This window comes from Phascolarctos cinereus, unplaced genomic scaffold, assembly GCF_003287225.1.
Source record: "Phascolarctos cinereus isolate Bilbo 61053 unplaced genomic scaffold, phaCin_HiC Scaffold_726;HRSCAF=1367, whole genome shotgun sequence".
In the NCBI taxonomy this organism is placed as follows: domain Eukaryota; kingdom Metazoa; phylum Chordata; class Mammalia; order Diprotodontia; family Phascolarctidae; genus Phascolarctos; species Phascolarctos cinereus.
The window spans coordinates 330,421,981-330,441,739 of record NW_027556098.1 but is presented as its reverse complement, the minus strand read 5'-3'; positions in this window follow the sequence as shown (position 1 = coordinate 330,441,739).

Genomic DNA, 19,759 nt, shown 5'->3' with positions numbered 1-19,759 from the left:
CCTCTCCCAACTCTGGGCATTTTTTCTGGCTGTCACTCATGTCTGTAATGCCCTCCCTCCTCATCTCTGCCTTCTGGCTTCCCTAGCCTTCTTTAAGTCCCAGCTAAAATACCACCTTTTACAGGACACCTTTCCTAATCTCCCTTAATTCTAGTGCCTTCCCTCAATGGATGATATCCAATTTATCTTGTAAAGACCTTTTTTTATACGCAGATTTTTTAATGTTCATTAGACTGAGTTCTGCGAGAGTGGAGACAATCTTTCACCTTTCTTTTTATTCTCAAAACTTAGCACAGTGCCTGACACAAAATAGATGATTAATAAATATTCACTGACTGAATGACTCAAGTAAAATAAATACCCAATTTGGTCATGTCAAAAATGTGTAAAGTAAGGAGGTGCCAATCAATTGGGGAATAACTGAACAAATTATGGCATACGAATGTAAAGGGCAGAATCCTATTCAACTGGTTAAAAATGGGATCATGATTGTGAAGGGAGGAAAGTGAGGCCAAACTAAGGATAATGGACTGGGAGAATCAGGACAATGTATGGATTAGGGATTGCAATTAAAATGAAGAATAGGTTTAGGAGAAGTAAGACACAGATGGAAGGACTGGTGATTATGACTAATTTCAGATTTCAGGATTCAAGATTGTAGGGGATGATGATGAGGTTTAGGGTACGACCAACCTGCGGGTGCCTGAGTAAGATGCATGTAATAGGAGTTGAAGAAGTTTATGAACTGGGAGGCTGCGGTGTTCAAAGATGAAAATTTAAATTCATCAGTATGAGTTCCGGGATTAGGATAGAAAGAAAGATAGTAAACTAGACACTGAATTTCTTGAGGAAAGAGGGAGAGTGACCTGAAGTTCAAAAAAATACATCATCATGTATCAGAACTAATGAAAGATAGAGTGCAGTTGAGGATGGCAGTTGAGATGAAATCCTTTTAATGCTCCTTATTCAGAAATTCCTTCAGAATACATGGCATGGGGATCCAGTTAACAGATGTATTTAGCCAGCCAAAATTGTCCTTCTTGGGACCAAGTTAAGAGCAATGTGGCATTGGACTTTGAATGAGAAGGTCTTGGTTTGATGTGAACCCTGACTGCTACTCACTTGCTCCTTTAACATTGGGTTAATAACTTGCCCCCTCTGGGCCTCACTTTCCTGTTCTGTAAAATAAAGGTGTTAGAAGAGATTATCTCTAAGATTCCTTCCAGTTTTAATATTCTAGGACTATATAATGGTGACAAGGCTGTTGTAGGACTAACACTTCTTCTTCTACTGTCCTAACTATGCCTGGAGATTCTGAGTGATAATGAGAAGGAAGCTCTACTGCTAGGTCCAGGGGGAACTTGGAATGCAGCATATACCTGCTCTTGTCAATGCTTCAAGCAATGTGGGAGTGTATAATGTGACCTTCCCTGTGCCTTAGGTAATGTCTGGACTAAGCAAAGTCATCCAGCAGATCACTAGGACAACTGTGAGGAGAAGGAACCATGTGATCCCCACACTGAGAAATTCTCCACGACCCTCCCCAAACAACCTTTTATTTAGTGCACATACATCTTTTACGCACTCCTTTGTGTGCATCTTGTCTCCCTCTATAGCAGCGGTTCCCAACCATTTGTGTGTCATGGACCCCTTTGGTAGTTTGATGAAGCCCATGGATCCCTTCTCAAAATAATATTGAAGAAAATGCTAAATTTCAGTTAGAAGTCAGTGAAAATAAAGATGTACTTTTTTCCCATCTAAGGTCACAGATCCCCCCAAATCTACACACAGATTGAAGGTTAAGAACCCTTGTTACATAGAGTATAAACTCTTCAAGGCTAGAAATAGTTTCATTTTTGTCTTTGTATCTCCCAGTACCTAGCACAGTGCATGGTACATACCAGAAGCTTAATAATGCTTGTTGATAAAGAGATTAAAGAAGGGGCAGCTAGATAGCACAGTGGATAGAGCACCCGCCCTGAAGTCAGGAGGACCTGAGTTCAAATCTGGCCTCAGACACATAACACTTACTAGCTGTGTGACCCTGGGCAAGTCACTTAACCCCATTGTCTAGCAAAAAATTTAAAAAGTAAAATAAAATAAAGAGATTAAAGAAAAGGGAAAGGGACTTCTATGTACAAAAATATTTATAGTGGCAAAATATTTTTTGTGGTGACAAAGAATTGGAAACTGAGTGGATGCCCATTAATTGGGGAATGACTGAAAAAGTTGTGATACACGATTGTGATGGAATACTACTGTGCTATAAGAAATGACAAGCAGGATGCTTTCAGAAAAACCTGGGAAGACTTACATGAATTGATATAAAGTAAAGTGAACAGAACCAGGAGAATATTGTACACAGTAACAGCAATATTGTACAATGATCAGCTGTGAAGGCTTAGCTATTCTCAGCAATACAGTGATCCAAGATAGTTCCAAAGGACTCATGTTGAAAAATGCTATCCACTTCCAGAGAAAGAAATGATAAAATATGAATGCAGGTCAAAGTATACTTTATTTTTCTTGTTTGTTTTGAGTCTGTGCTTTCTTTTGCAACACGGCTAATATGGAAATACATTTTGCATGACTTTATATATACAATCTATATTTACTTGCTTGCCATCTCAGGAAAAGAGGAGAGGAGGGAGAGAGAGAATTTGGAACTTTAAAAAAAAAGGAAATTTAAAATTGTTTTTACATACAATTTGAAAAAAAATAAACATTTTTACCAAAAAGAAAAATAATGCTTGTTGACACATTGATTGACCCCTACACCTAGGTATATAAAAGTCTGGTTCCATGGCTCACTGGTCCTGACAAAAAAACAGTATAGCAGTTATTTCAGCTCCTACTAGGTATGTATTAAAGCTCTTGAGTCCCTGTGCTTTACCCTTGATCTTCCATGGCTCATGCCCTGCTAACCCTACACCATTTGCCATCTCCAATTCTAGCCCCAAGTTACTGAACAGTCTTTGGAGGAAGTTATGTAATTTTGCCTGTACATTAGGGTCATTTACTCTTGCTGAGTAAAAGCTTCGTCTATAAAATTTCCAGAGGCCCTAGAGACCTTCATTACTGCAACTTAAAGTACCTGGTGTTTGGGAAGAACAAATTCAAAAGTTAGCAACAGATGAGCAACAGAAGGGGCTGGTGGATGGCTCCCACCTAGTTCTCCAACAGAGCTCACGCCCTTCCCCCTCAGGGACTCTGTTCTAGTCAAACTGCCTACTTTCAGTTCTCCCTACATGACATCACAACACCTGCCCTTCATGCCTCAGTTTCCTTGTCCTTTGTAAAACAAGGTTGATAATATTTGCACCACATGCTTCATAAAATCTTGATGAGAATGAAATGAGAAAATGGTCATGAAAACCCTTAAAAACTGTAAAATGCTATACAAATATGAGTGTGGTATTGTGGACCATGTGCCAGACTTAGAATCTGAAAGATAGGGGCTCATTTCTGGCATCTCTTACTATCTGCAAGTCTAGAGACTGAATGCTCAGGGTCACACCACTAGTAAATGTCTGAAGCTGGATTTGAACTTAGGTCTTTCTGACTCCAGGCCCAATGCTCTATACACTGCACACCTAGTTGTGTCTAAAAATGGGCATAATAATGCACAGGGTTCTTAACCTTTTTTGCAGCATAGCCCCTTTTGGTAGTTTCATGAAGCCTATTCACCTTTTCTCAGAAAAATATTTTTAGATGCATAAAATAAAATACATAGGATTACAAAGGAAACCAATCATAACAAAATATAATTTTGTTGTTGTTCAGTCGCTTCAGTTGTGTCCAACTCTTTGTGACCCTATTTGGGGTTTTCTTGGCAAAGATAATAGATTAGTTTGCCATTTCATTCTTCAGCTCATTTTACAGATGAGGAAACTGAGGCAAACAGGGTTAAGTGACTTGCCCAGGGTCACATGGCTAGTAAGTGTCTGAGGCCAGATTTGAACTCGGGAATCTAAGTCTTCCTGACTTCAAGCCTGATGCCAGTATTCTTTCGACGGGTCGAGACGCCTCTTTTGTTTTTAATTGCCTGCAGTATGGGCTTACACAATCTCATAGCTGTGACCCTGCCATTACCATCCACTCATCCATAAACAGCCAGCCAGCAGCATCCAAAAGCCTAGAATTTTCAGAACACAAAGCAGACACTCTCCCTGGCAGAAGGCCTTTGTTTTTTAGCTTATGGACTTTGTTGTCAACTGAATGTACTGGGGTGGGGTACCTCCAACATTCGGCTCCTTTGATGACCCAGGGTTTTGGACCCTGAAGTCCAGCCCAGAAACTGCTGATATTGTGGTTTTCCCAATTTGCTGGGAAATTTTATTATTGGCAATGTGGTCAATCAAACAACAAGCATTTATTAAGTGCCTACTATGTGCCAGGCCCTGTGCTTGGCCCTGGGAATGTAAGTCCAAAGAATGGAGCAGTACCACTTGTGTGACCTAACACTAGTTAATCAACTTCTTCATCTGTAAAATGACCTTGGAGGTCCCTTCCCATTCTTAACTTTTCTCATCCTATGACAGGCTGCTGAGCTGTTTTTCCTGACTGTGTGCCTTAGAAAGTAAAGAGTTTCTCGTATATAAGTGACAGAAAAGTGTTCCCATCACATCACCATATCAACCGGCTTTCAGTCACAATCTGCTATGTACCATCTAACAGCTAGTATCCACTTCTCTGCACTAATCAATAATCAATCAATCAACAAATATTTATTAAGCACCTACTATGTGCCAGGTATTGTACTAAGTGCTACATTAACATCCTGATCAAGTGCTATAGCCTTAAAAGGAATGAGGAATTTGGGGGAGGAGGCAGGGGAAAGAGGGGAGTCTTCTTGTCTTGTTGCACGGCTGAAACAAAGTAAAACTGTTCTGAAAACTTCCCAGTCTGATAGTTCTTCCTGAAGCTCCTGATAAGATCATAGACCTAGAAGTGGAAGGGACTTCAGAGGTCACCTAATCCCACTCTCTCTTTTCAGAGGTGAAGAAGCCGGAGCCCAGGGAAGTTAAGTGATTGTCCAAGGTCATACAGGTAAAAGGCATCAGATGCAGGGTTTGAACTTCTGACTCAAGAGCCAGAGCTAGTGCTTTTCCCACCATATCTCACCGCTTTCTTCTCCCTATGCCAAGCCAGGAAACTCACAAAGGAGTATTTGTTTCTTCTTTGGAATCTATACCACGTGAACACCAAGGAAACATGGGGAAAGGGACAGCATATGATGCATAGACAGTAGGTTAGGGAATCACCTCTTAGGAGATCTGGAGTGGAAAGAGCACTGCACCTGAGGTCAGAAGACCTGGATTTGAATTGTTGTTCTGACATTTTCTGGGTGACCTTGTTGTTTCACCTCTATTGCAAAATGAGGAAAATAATACTTGAGCTATGTCCTTCACAGGGTTGTCATAAACCTAAAGTGGGTTCAGAGCTAAGGTGGATTCAGAGCTGGTTGAATACCAGATCTCAAGAAGTAGTTTCTCAAAGAAGTTTCCAGTAGAGTATCCCAGGAATATGTCCTTGCCCTTCTGCTATTTGTCATCCACATTTGACATTCATATCCACAGACTCAGACAAAAGTACAGATAGTTTACATATGACAGACAATACATCTAATGACAGGATTGAAAAAGATCTTACCCAGTTAGAAAATTGTCCTGAATCTAATAAGATTAAATTCCTTAGGGATTAACTATAAAGTCTTGTAGTTGGGTTTAAGAAATCAACTTCACAAACATAAGACAGGGGCGTGTGGTTACACGGCAGACTCAGGTGATTCAGAAAAGATCTAGGAAGTTTTCATGGATTGTAAATTCAATGTAAGTCAAAAGAGTAATATGGCAATGAAAAAAATATCTAATACAACCTTAGAATGCATTAAGACAGATCTAGTATCCAGAATGTGGGAGGTAAGAGGCCTGAAAAAGAAGTACTGTATTTGGTTTTGGGTACCACATTGGAGGAAGGATTTGCCAAAGACCATCCAAAAACTAGGATGGTTCAGGGCTTCAAAACCATGGCCTGTGGAGATCAGTTGGAAGAATTGGAGATATTTAACCTGGAGAAGAGAAAACTTAGCAGAGATAGGATTACTGTATTCAAATATTTGAAGGCCTCTCACGTGGAAAAGCAACTGGATTTGTTCAGCTTGGCTCCAAAGGGCAGAGCTAGAAGTAACTGGTGGAAGTTACAGACATAGGTTTAGGCTTGTCTGGGAAACTTTCCTATTGATTAGAATTCGCCAGAAGGAGGATAGGCTGCTTTGGAAAGTAGTGGATTCCCTCTCACTGGAGGTCTTCAAGCAAAGTCTGGATAGGCACCTGGTGAATTTATTATAGAATTTCCTTCCTTCCTTCCTTCTTCTCCCTCCCTTCCTCTTTCTTTCTTTCTCTTCCTTCCTTCCTTCCTTTCTCCTTCCTTTAATTTTTATTATTGTTCTTTGTTTTTATATAATTTTTATTTCCAAATATATCCCTCCCCCTTCCCTACCCATTGAGTCATTCCTTATGATGAAAATGTCTTTTAAAAGAAAGAGAAGGGGAAAAGAGCAGTTTTACAAAACTAATCAATAAATCAATGACAATGTTCCATATGGTTCCCCATCTCTGCAAAAATGGGAGACAGTTGCATTTTCTCATCTTTTCTTTAGGGACAAGCTTGGTCTACCAACAAATCAATAAATAAAATTTTATTAAGTGACTGGCACTTTGCTAAGCACTAGGAATACAAAAAGAGGCAAAAGATAGCCCCTGCCCTCAAGGAGCTTACAATCTAATGGACAGCTAACATTTATATAACACTTACTATTCACTGGGCACTGTGCTAAGAGCATTATAATTATCATCTCATTTGATCCTTACTACAACCCTGGGGTTGGTGCTATCATTATCTCCATTTTACAGACAAGGAAACTGAAGCAAATAAAGGTTAAGTGACTTGCCCAGGGTCATACAGCCAGTAAGTATCTGAGACCATATTTGAACTCAGGTCTTCTGATTCTAGGTGCAGAGCTCTAATCAGTGCACCACTATAACTACACAGAGGTCCATTTCAGGTTCCTGTTGCTAATGTAGATTCTTCTTTCAGGTGGGCTTTGGACTAGGTGGCCTCTGGGGTCCCTTCCACCTCTGAGATTCTGTGATAATCTGAGGTATGACAGAAATGGGAGTTGCTATTATAATCAGCCCATAGAAATTCAGACTACGAATTCACATTCTTTTTAATTGGGTCACTTTGACCCTGTTCTACCACTTCTGTCAATTATTGCATGACTGCTAATGACATTTCCTTTCCTGCTTTAGTTGCCTCCTTTGCTAAATGGAAAGCATATGTTTAAACTCCAAGGCAAGTGGGCTTGAAGCTGTCAAAAAGGGTGAGGAGGAGTATCGCCAGAAGTGTTTTCCTCACCGTTATCCTGCCAGGGAGGTAGTACAAGGTCATTTCTTTTTTAACAGATTAAATTTGTTGTAAGGTTTATTTTATTACAGTAGCAAATGCCTCCCTTTCACAGACTCAAAAAATGGCTTTCTACACTTGTTGCCTCTACTTAGTAATTGGCATTAATACAGCACGTTATTGTTTGCAAAAAGCTTTACATTTTTTAAATTTGATTTCCACAACAATCCTGTGAGGTAGGGCTACAATTATCCCCATTTTACAGATGAGGAGACTGAGGCAGACCGAGTGATTGGCATAGGGTCACACAGTTATTAAGTATTTGAGGCAGGATTTGAACTCAGGTCTTCCTGAATCCATAACCAGCATGCTTTATCCATTATGCCATCTGGCTGCCTGCTTTTTTCTTTTCACTTATTTTTCAAATCCTTGCATTCTGGCTTCTGATCTCATCTTTAACTGAAACTGCCCTTTCCAAAGTTACACATTATCTCTTCTTGACTTCTTGCAATATTTGACACTACCTACCCTCCTCTCTTGCATGATCTCTCTGGGTTTTCATTACAATGTTCTTTTTTTGATTCCCTTCTTACCTGTTTGACAACTCCTATTCACTATCCTTTGCTAGATCCTTACTTCAAGTAATACTATCCCAATTTTATTGAAAGGAAAATTGGCTCAGCAACGTCATATAACTTGCCCAAGATCACACAGTTGTAAATCAGAGTTGAGACTCAGATTTAGGATTTTTGACTCCATGAAGTTCAGAAGAAGCCCTGAACTTCTACTATGCTTCTTCCTGGGCTTCTTCTACTATATATACCATACTTAATATCTCTGGGCCTTAATTTGTCCTATGAAATGAGAAGGTTGAACTAGATCATCTCTCAGGTACCTCATATTTCAAAATCCTGGGCTCCTATAAATGATCTTAAGAGATATCTCTACGAAGTTGTTATAGTCTAGGACAGATATTTTCTCTCCTCACTGCTTATCCTATCCTTTTTCTAAGGTCCAGTTCAATTTCTATATCTTCAAGTAATTTAATTCAATTAAAATATATATTAAGTTTTTGTTACATGTAGTACAGTGTGCTAGATGCCAACTCCTTCTACCAATGCAGGGTACCTTATCTTCAACTTTCCATCTTAGAGTTGCTAGGGTACTGAGACATTAAATGATTTGACCGGGGTCACACAGCCAGTACATACCAGAGGCAGAACTTGAATCCAGGCCCTCCTGGCTTTGAGATCAGCTCTCTATTCACTGGGCAGCTAGGTGGTACAGTGGATAGAATGCTGGGCCTGGAGTCAGGAAGACTCATCTTCCTGAGTTCAAATCTGGCCTTAGACACTTACTAACTGTGTAACCCTGGGTAAGTTACTTAATCCTGTTTGACTCAGTTTACTCATCTGTAAAATAAGCTGGAGAAGGAAATAGCAAACCATTCCAGTATCTTTGCCAAGAAAATTTCAAATGGGGTCATGAAGAGTTGGACACAACTGAACAACAATAACACCATCCACTACTCCATGGCTGCCTCTACTAGATGCTAAAGGATATTAAATATACGCACATACACATGCCTGCATAAGTGGTAGACTTTTCTATCTAATAGATAAGACATGTATACAAATAAGAGCACATCTAGGTCCCAATTAGTACAAATAATGAATCCCTTCAAGTGGTCATATCTATTCAAATTCACACTATTCAAAGTCATAATTCTGTAAAATATAATAGTTAGTTCTAGTCCGATGAAAATATGCAGTGCAATTCATGTAAGGGGAATAATTCAGGGGATTCACTATTTATACTAAGGGGGACCTAGTCATGATACAAAATAGAAAATAAGTTAATGAATAGATACAACATCAGAGAACTTGGAAGAGGTCTCAGAGATTGTCTACTCCAACCTATATTATGAAAAAATTGCTTTTATGAGTACTATTTGAGGTGTGAGGATGACAAAATAATTTCTGACTCATTGAGATTAGGAAAAGCTTCATGGAGTGACCTTCTGGTACTAGCCCAGGCCACAGTAGTCTCTCCCTCCTCCAGACTCCTCTATGCATCTATAATCTGTTACCTCCTGGGCACTTAGCATCTGCTACCTTGTCATCTGTCGGTTTATAACTCAGACGTTTAGTTTTCTTTGTCCATAAAATGAGGAGTTTGTAGAAGATAATCTCAAGTCCTTTCTAGCTCTAGCATAGTATAGTGTATATGCCCTTTCTCTCCAAATAGTACAACCCAGTCCATTGGGTTTGCAACCTAAGCATCATCTTCAACTCCTCTTTCTCAACTAACCTTACCCACCACCACATTCAATTAGTTGCCAAGTCTTATCAGGTCTACCTTTATGATATTTCTCCTACATGCCTCATTTTCTTCTTTGGCATTGCCACCAGCTTAGGGCAGACCCTCATCACCTCACACCTGAACTGTTTTGGCATCTGGTTTGTTGGTTTCCCTGCCTCAAATCTCTCCCCACTCCAGTGTATCCTCTACTCACCTGTCCAACTGCTCTTCCTAAAGCTGGAGTCTGACCATACCATCCCCCCAATCCCTCATTCAGTCAGTTTCATTTTTTCCTTATTGCTTCCAGAACCAAGTATAGGATTCTGTTTGGCTTATAAAGCTCTCTGTAACTTGGCCCCTTCCTACCTTTCCAGTATTCTTACACCTTACACTCCCTCCCCAACGAGACATCTGATCTCCAATGACACTGGTCTTATTGCTTTTCTTTTTACTAGACATTCCATCTCCTGACTGTGGGCATTTTTTACTACTTATCCCCCATGACTGGGACTGTCTCCCTCCTCCTTTCTATCTTCTGGTTTCCCTGGCTTCCTTCAAGACTAAAATCCCACCCTCACCAAAAGCTTTTCCCTGTTTTCCTTAATCTAGTACCTTCACTCTAAAATTATCTCTAATTTATCCTGCATGTATCTCATTTGCACAGAGTTGTGCATTGTGTTTCTCATTAGACTGTGAGCTCCTTGAGATCATGGACTCTTCTCTCTCTCTCTCTCTTCTCTCTCTCTCTCTCTTCTCTCTCTCTCTCTCTCTCTCTCTCTCTCTCTTTCTCTCCTCTCTCTGTCTCTCTGTCTCTGTCTCTCACTGTCTCTCTCTCTCCCTCTGTCTCTCTCTTCTTTGTATCCCCATCACTTAGCACAATATCTTATATATAGCAGGTGCTTAATAAATGATGATTGACTGAATGACTGATTATAAGCTACTTGAAGGCAGGGGGCTTAAGTCCTCTATGTATTTCTACTACCTAGGATAGGACATTACACATTCCACCTTACTCAACAGTTTAAGTTTAATTTAAATTCATTTTAAGTCCTGTCATTTGTACCTTTATAAGACATCTCCTTACACATCTGCTTACATAGTTAAGCTTTTAAGATCGGTGGAAGACAGTTAATGGTCAGTTAGGGGCTAATTGTCATGCCCAGGAGGGATGGGCAAGTTCTTAGTTCCATGAGCCAGACTGCTGCTGCCCCAGAAAGAGGGAAAGTCCTTCCTCCAGGGTTCAAATACCAATTCCAACATTTACAGACTGTGTTAACTATGGACAAATTTATTCAACATCTGTGAAAACTTAGTTTCCTCCTCTTTAAATTAGGATAATTAAACTTGGGCTACCCGACTTGTAGGCTTCTGAGGAAAACACTTTGTAAAGCAGTATGTAAGTGTGAACTGTGGTTATTTTAACACAAATACAAGTTAGAATATAAGAGCAAAGAAAGTTCTGAAAAATTTGCTATGATGAAGTAGAGATCCCTTCTATCTGGGGGGAGAAGGGGGAATATTTTTGGAGGAGGTGATACTTGAGCTGGACATATTGAGGCAGCTGTGGTATAGTGTTAAGTTCTAGATTATGAGTCACAGAACCTACGTTCAAATTCCAGTTCTGCTGCCTGCATGATCTTGAATAAATCACTTAATGTATTAGGACCTTGGTTTTCTCATATGTAAAATGAGGAGCTTTCCCTTCCAACTCTAACTTCTATGATCCTAGAAAGGAACAGAAGGATTTCAACATCTTGATATTGGGATAGGGGGTTGAGAAAGTCCATTGCAGTCATGAGTGACTATGAACAAAAGCACTCATGCAAGAGAGGACAAGATGGGAAAGAATAGTGATGGTGACAATGCCATACATTTGCACAATGCTTTCAGCTTATAAATAATTGACAATATCTCCACTCTTTTCAAGGCCTAATAGTGCATGATGAAGAAAGGAGAAGAAAAACAACCAGCAGTAGCTGAGATCAGATCAAGATAGACATTTCTTCCTGCTCTCCCTTCTGTTTATATAAACATGGCTCCAAAAGAGTTGCCATAACAACGTTAACCAGATGAACTTTGACCTTCCCTCCTGTCTTTATTTCACTCTGAATCCCCATCTTTCATCTAATGGACAAAATTAAAATACTAATAACTAAAATTGCAGTCTTAGGTACTGTGTGACTATGCCAGTGACAGTAATAAAATTATAATTAACTAGGCTCCCTGAGCCAATTTAAATCACCCACTTGCTAACTCTAGAACTATCCCCAGTGGAATGGCTGCCTTGAGTGAGTGCTTCATCGCTAGAGGTGTTCAAGTAGATGTGGGATGACCACTTGTCAAGATGTTATAGAGAATGGATTTGGGGGTAGATGCCAATCCTTATATTTAAGTAAAATAAGGGAACTGGACTCCAAATTCTCCACGATCCCTTCTGGCTCTAAATCTTTTATCCTATGATCTCAAAACTCCCAGGCCCCTTCCCACACAAGGTTTCCAGAACATTAAGCTGGTTAGATGATTATAGCAAGAAAAGGGAAAATGAAGGCATGCCTACCCTTGAGGAAGTTACATTCTAATGGATAAGACAAGAGAAACGTTTTGCAAAATAGAGAAATAGAATTGCAACAAGAGACTTTAAATAAGCTTTGCAAATAATAGCTCAATACACTAATAAAAAAATTCATTCCTTTACCATTGTTAAATGCTTTCATCCACAATATCTTATTTGATCTTCACAAAACCATGTAAGATATAATGCAAGCATTCTTATTTTACAGATGAAAAAACTGAGGGTCACAGGCTGAGTGATTAGGAGCTGAAAGAACTGGGACTCAAAAAATCATAGAATTTTAAAGTTGGAAGAGACAGTTTAAAGCTGATAGTTTGGTTTATGTGGTACACATGTACGATAGGTATGTCCACATAGATTATCTAAATGTATAGACAACTCATAGAGCTATAGATCTCTGAAATCTTGTTCATGCTTCTCCAAAGGACACTACAATTCCCATTTTGAGTGGAACAAAAGAATGCTTGCAACTTCCCTTGCCTATCTTTAAGAGGATTATTATCTTAGAATTATGTCCATCTGCCCCTTCAAATATTTTAGATGAGGGTATATGAGTATAGTTTCAAAGGAAAGCTGTCTCTCTGGTCTCTCTTAAGAGGAAAGAAATTGGAGAAAGTTTACACAGTACAATATACCAGAAAATGCACAGGAGTGAATGAGCTCTTTAGCTGGGAGTGATATTAGGTCAAACTAAGAAAGAGGACCTGATCTCACCCACAGAGGTACCTTCTAGCAGTCTTTGGGGAAACAAGCTGAAAATCTAGGATATGTTGAAGAACCAGCTTCCCCACATGTCTGCTGCTTCTCTCTTTATATATCTCTCCCGAAGAGTGTCTGGAACCACCCCTTTTATCTGGCACCAATTTCATCTCTTATGCAGATGCACTGCATTGTAGTGAGCATTCTCCAGCTAATCTAGGGTCACTTCTTCTGCATATATACCTATAGGAAAAATGCCTTAGGCTCAGGTAAAAGCCCAATTACTGGCTAAATACCATTCATTGCTTTCATTTGTAAGATATATTTCCTAGAGATCTTAGGGCTAGCAGTTACACCTATACTTCAAGAATTTATATTGCATTGCTCCTGAGTTTAACCCTGTAGCCTAACTTTGTTACTTTACAATTTTAACAACTAAAGACTCAGGAGGTTAAGTGATTTGCTCAAAATATTAGAGCAGAATTTAGGCTTAAAATCCATTGTTGTTGTTTTTAACTTCAAATCAGGTGTTCATTCCACTGGACTGCACTGTCTTCTTTCTTTTCATCTTTAATTAGCTCTTTGGAAAAGAAACTTCATGCATAGCGCTACTTGGAAATCTCTCTTCTACGAAAATAAATATCTTTTCTACTGATAATAAAGGTGGTAGTGTTGCTGCTGAGCTGAACACTGGTCTTAAAACTGATCTTACCCTGCTCATTCCTGGCTTCCACCTACCCTGACAGAGGATTAGAGAGCCATGGGAAAGACAAATCCCAGGAAGACCTGTAGAAATTAGAGAAAGAAAATAGTAGTGCATAGTGGAGTTGCAGTTTCATGTGCAACCATCCTTTTTATTGTACTGTTACGGAAATGCTTGTTTTATCTCATAAATTAAAAATAAAGGGGCAGCTAGGTGGCTCAATGGATAGAACATCAGCCCTGGAATCAAGAGGACCTGAGTTCAAATCTAGCCTCAGACACTTGACACTTACTAGCTGTGTGACCCTGGGCAATTCACTTAACCCCATTGCCTAGCCAAAAAAAAAGAAAAGAAAAAATAAATTAAAAATAAAATAAAATAATTAGGGAAATATTGAAGCAAGGAAAATTATGAAAGGGGAAACTGATGGCTAAAAAGAATACAAGCATGAGGTCAGATATCTATATGAGACTGTTCCAGAAGTAACTCATCTTGAAAGATTTGGACAAATGTTCCTGGTAGAATTAACGTGTCTCCATTCCAAGTCACCAGGAAGAAACCATGTAAAGCAAATGGTGCAAAATAAGCTGTAAGCACAGAAATTACAAACTATTATGAAAACATCTTGAAATGAGGAAGGGTCATGTTGTAATGACAAGAAGAGACAAAAGGGTGATGGGTCAACATGAAGTTCAGAAAAAGGAAGATGGAAAGCCATCAGCGTAATACCAGGGCTGTCCAAGGGGGATAGCACTTTGATTCCCAATAACCAATATTCTCATTAGACATTAATTCCCTCAAGTAGAGAAGGGCATTTGTGAGCCCATTCCCATTGTCAATAAACATTACTTAGACTCCTACTGTTATGTTGGACCACTGCTGCTAATTGGGGTGTGGGGTGAGATATCTCACCTTCCAGTTACACTCCAGAGCGTAAATTTGTTCCTTGTAGCTGAATTGTTTCACTTCTGTATCTCCAGTACACAGCACAGGGCCTGGGAGGCAGTAGGTTCTTAATAAATGCTTGTCAATTGATCAGGAGTGAAAGAAGAGTGGGAGGTATCAAGGAGAAAGCAAGGTGAGGGCATTAGCAAATTTAACCCAGAGTATTGGTCTGGAATCAATCAAACCAACATGGTTAAGCAAATTGCTAAATTAGGGCCAAGGAACTACTGGAAATGAAAAGAGCGTTGGAGAGGAGTCTAGCGGTTGGGGACAGTGGAGAAAAGACTTGTTTACTCAAGAATTTTTAGAGCCACTAGTCTTTCCAGCCTGCCTTGCCTACAAAGAGCTGCTAAGCCTGAGCTGGCCCTGGCACATATCCCAGCTTCCGGCAGGTTGGTCCCTCTAAGGAGCAGGGGGTGGAGTATGGCTGCCTCCTGATAAGAGGAAGCCATACCAAGACACATGCTGTGCATGGCAACCTCTCAATTCACATAATCAACTCAAATACTTGCACCTGAAACTCTTTTCTCAGTACTTTTATCCAGGCTAGCTCTTGGTTCTCCTCTCAGCTCTGCTCCTGATTGTCCACTCCTGCTCCAACTCATGAAATCAAGAGATCACTTAATTTCAGAGTCAGGGGCAGGGGAAGGGGGGCGGACCCCCAGAGGTGACTGAAAATAGCTCATACCTGAACAAGAATCCTCTCTACAACATTCTGGACAAGTGGCTATCCTTGACCTAGTACTATTAGTAAGGAGAAACCCACTCTACAAAGCATCCCATTCTACCTTTGGATAGCATTAATTATTAGTTTTTCCTGAGACCAAGCCTAGATCTGCTTTTATGAAATTTCATCCCATTTTTCTGCAGCCACCTGGAACAAGTCTAACAGCTTTTCCACGTGACAACCTTTCACATATTTACAAATAGCTATGATATCACCACTATATTCTTTTTCCCTTCTCCAGGCTAAACACCCCCACTTCCTTCAACTGATTTTTCACACAGCATGATCCCAAGGCCCTTCATCTTCTTGGCTGCCCTCTTCTGACTTCTCTTCAGTTTATCACTATATTTGCAAATGTGGCATCCAGAATTGGACACAATACTCCAGATGAGGTCAGACCAGAGCAAAGTACAGTAGGGATATCACCAACCAAGTCCTATATATTGTGCCTTTCTTAATGCAGCCTGAAATGGCACTTACTTTTTAGGTGGCCATATTACATTGTTGACTCACATGGACCTTATGGTTTCTTAAAACCCTCACATCTCTGTCAGATGAATTGCTCTCTAACCACACCTCTTACAGCTCGTACTTTGGATAAGCCTCAGCTGGCCCTGGCACATATCCCAGTTTCTGAAAGGTTAGTCTCACTAAGGAGCAGGGGAGAATATGGTTGCCTTCTGATAAGAGGACATTAGACCAGAACACATGTTGTCATTCTTTATGATGATCCCAAGTTCTTGCATCTAAACTACTCCTGTAGCATTTTTGGCCCATGCCAGCTCTTGGCTATATCCTCTTGGCTCTTTTCCTGACTTAACCTCTTTCAAACCACAGAATCAAAGAATCCCTTATTTCAGAGTTGGAAGAGACCTCAGAGGTGATTGACTACAACTCATACCTGAATAAGAATTCTCTCTACAACATTCCTTTGCCCTGTCCCTATTCAAATTCATCTAATATTCAAGCTCGCCATTTTGATTTTCATCCAGCATGTTAGTTGTTCCTTAGTCTTATGCTATCTGCAAATTTGAGAAAGATAACATCTATACCTTTATTCTAGTTGTTTATTAAAATGTTTAAAAGTATAGGGCTTAAGGGAAGAAAGGAAGCAATAATATAATAATCCTGGAAATGTAGGATGTGTTCAGGCTGTGAAGGGCTTTAGATGCCAATAGAATTGCATTTGATCCTAGAAGCAATAGGAGCCACTGGACTTTATTGAGTAGAGGAGTGATGTGGTCAAATTTACATTTTAAAAATTACTTTGGCAGCTGTGTAGAAGATGGTTTGGAGAGGGGTGGAGACCTGAATCACATAAACCAACTAGGAGACTGTTGTAATAATCTAGGGCAGAGATGGTGAACATGGAGCCCATGGACCACATGCGGCTAACAACACTCCTGAGTTTGAACCAAATAAAATGTAACTGGGCAATATTTAACAAAAGAAATAAAAATCCAATACAATGTGTGATAGAATGTAGATAACGTTGCATTTTAAAGCTTAGTCAACCTGCAGCCCACAAGGGATCCTTATGTATGGACTAGTGGCCCTGTTTCTATTTGAGTTTGACACCACTGGTCTAGGTGGGAGTTGATGATGGCCTGAACTAAAGAGGCAGTTATGTGAGTAAAGAGAAGGGGTCAGACATAAGAGATATTGTGGGGATAGAAACAGTAAAATTTGTCAACTAACTGAATATGTGGTGAATGGAGGATAATGCCCAAGATATAAATTTGAAAGGTTGGAAGAATGGTGGTATCTTCAACAGAAATAGGGAAGTTTGGAAGAGGGGTGGGTTTGAATTCTGTGTGAATGTATGGAGTTTAATTTGCGTCTGGGGCTTCCATTTCAAAATACCCAATAGGCAATTGTTGATGTGGAAATAAGCACAGAAGAAAGCCTTAGGCTGGATATATAGATCTGGGAGTTATCAATGCAGAGATAATTAAATCCACGGGAGTTGATGAGGTTACTGAAAGAGTGTGTAGAAAGAGAAAAGAAGGCATCTAGGACAGAGACTTAGGAAATATCCTCCACTAAAGGGTATGATTCAGATGATGAGCCAGTAAAGGAGACTAAGAAGGAGTGATTAGAAAGGTAGGAGAACCAAGAAAGAGCAGAGTCATGAAAATCCAGAGAGAAGAAAGTGTCAGGAAAAGAGGAACTTTAACAGTGTCAAGGGCAGCACAGGTCAAGAAGGATGAGGACTGAAAAAAAGACTATCTGACAAATTAAGAGATCATTGTTAACTTTGGAGAAAGTGGTTTCAGTTGAATGATGAGGTTGGAAGCCAGGTTGTAAAGTGTTGAGAAGTGAATGAAAGCAGAGGAAGCTGAAAATAGCTTTTCCTGGGATTTTGTCTGAGAAAGGTTAGAAATATATAAGATTACATTTAGAGAAGATGGTAGAGTCTAGTTAAAGATAGGGGAGATGAGCATGTCTGAAGATAATAGGGAAGGAATCAATAGGTAGGAAGAGACATTAGATTAAAGAAAAATAAGAGATAATTTGAGAGCTCAATCTGCTGCAGAGAAGGGAGGGAATGAGATCAAGGATATATATTGGGAGACTGACCTTGGTAAGGCGAAGGGTCACTTCATTATCAGAGATTCCAGTAGTAGACAGGATGAGGGGGATAATATGTAACTCATCCTGTTACCACACATTTCGATTTCTTTTTCTGGGTCTATATTTTAGAAACTTTTCATTTCACATAGCTTAGAGATTATACCTATGTGGTATAGTGACTCTGTTTACATACACTGTTTGAAAATCTTTGTAGGCTAATTTTATGTCAGGGCAATTGTAGACAATAGTTTGGTTTAAGATAATGACTCAGTTTATTAGTTGAGGTCTCTAGAATATCTTGATTTCTGTATTTTGTAGCGTGGGGGTTAGTTCCCTGTCAGTCCATAAAATGTATAATTTTAGCTACAAGGTTGTGCTTTGCCAGGCATTTGTTAGGAGCCAATTTTTTTTATAGGCTGCAGAGATAGGTGGCACAGTTCCTACCTTTTCTTTGTGAAATCACCATTGATCAATAAGTCTGGTCACTTTAAGGATAGCTTTGCCGTAATTTCTGATGACAATGACCTGATCCTGAATTGCAATCATAAACTCCTCTGTTTCCACAGACCAATTAGCATGACTGAGACATTTGTCTGATGCTTCTTTGTTGATATCCTGCTGAGTGCATGTGGATATTGACCACGAATGGCCTTTGGATTCCACTTTTGGATCTTAGTTGTTTCATACGCATTATCCAGAGGTAAATAACTTCTGGCTAGATGGGACAAATCGCGTAGCATGTATCTGTTATCTGCCTGTACTATTGCTTAGGGAAATAATCTCTATTTGTTCTAAGAGTATGTCTGTAAACCAGTTTGTCATATACTTTAAGAATAGTTATCAATGTTCCTCCTTTTTGGAAAGAAAGTGTTAATCTTTCTATACTTGCCCTAGGATGGTGGGCCCTACATTTCATTAATATTTTAAGTGTTTGTAAGAATTCTTTCCATGATCAAATGAGGTATTTTAAAAGCGCTTTTCAAAATTAAAAAAAAATTCTTTCTATAGCTGACATGGTCTATATTATAGTTTTGAAAATGTATATTAAGATAGATATTACATAGATGTTCATTTCTTTAATAAAGTTTTTCTCATATAGCTTTGGTTTTAGTATATCTCTCTACATATTCAGCCACAGATTTTTCTCTGATATTTTTATGCTTGATGTGTCGTAACTGGAGGAGACCAAGGTATTGGTTGTATCACTTTCATCCATTAATTAAATTTGATCTACAAATTCAATCTCAAAGCCTTTCTTCCCTTGGCTTATATTAAGAATATTAACCTTATCAAGTCCAAATGACACTTTGATATCATTAGAGAAATATTCCACTATTATTACTAATTCTTGGCAGTTAGAGGTGGAAAAGTAGCACAGTATTGTCTGGTTCCCAGGCCTTACTAGAGTTGCTTTTTTAAGAGTCAGTAGAAGTCTTATAAGTATAAATCAGAGTAGAATTCTTAACAAAACAAAGGACAGGAGAATTTCAAAGGATAATTTCAATTATTTGAAATTACATGTAATTTAATAAAGCAAAGGTAATAAACATATATTGTAGATGTAATAAATATATTATAAATACAAGTTGAAATTACATGTAAAATTGGAGGCCTTTGCATGAACAAATCAGGTTACCTAGGAAAAGATAAAAAGACAGTGATTCAGAAAAAAATCTTTGTATCAGATATCTTTGTTAAGGGTCTGATATACATATACATATATATATAGAGAGAGAGACAGAGACAGAGACAGAGACAGAGAGAGAGAGAGAGACAGAGACAGAGACAGACAGAGACAGAGATACACAGAGAGACAGAGAGAAACAGACAG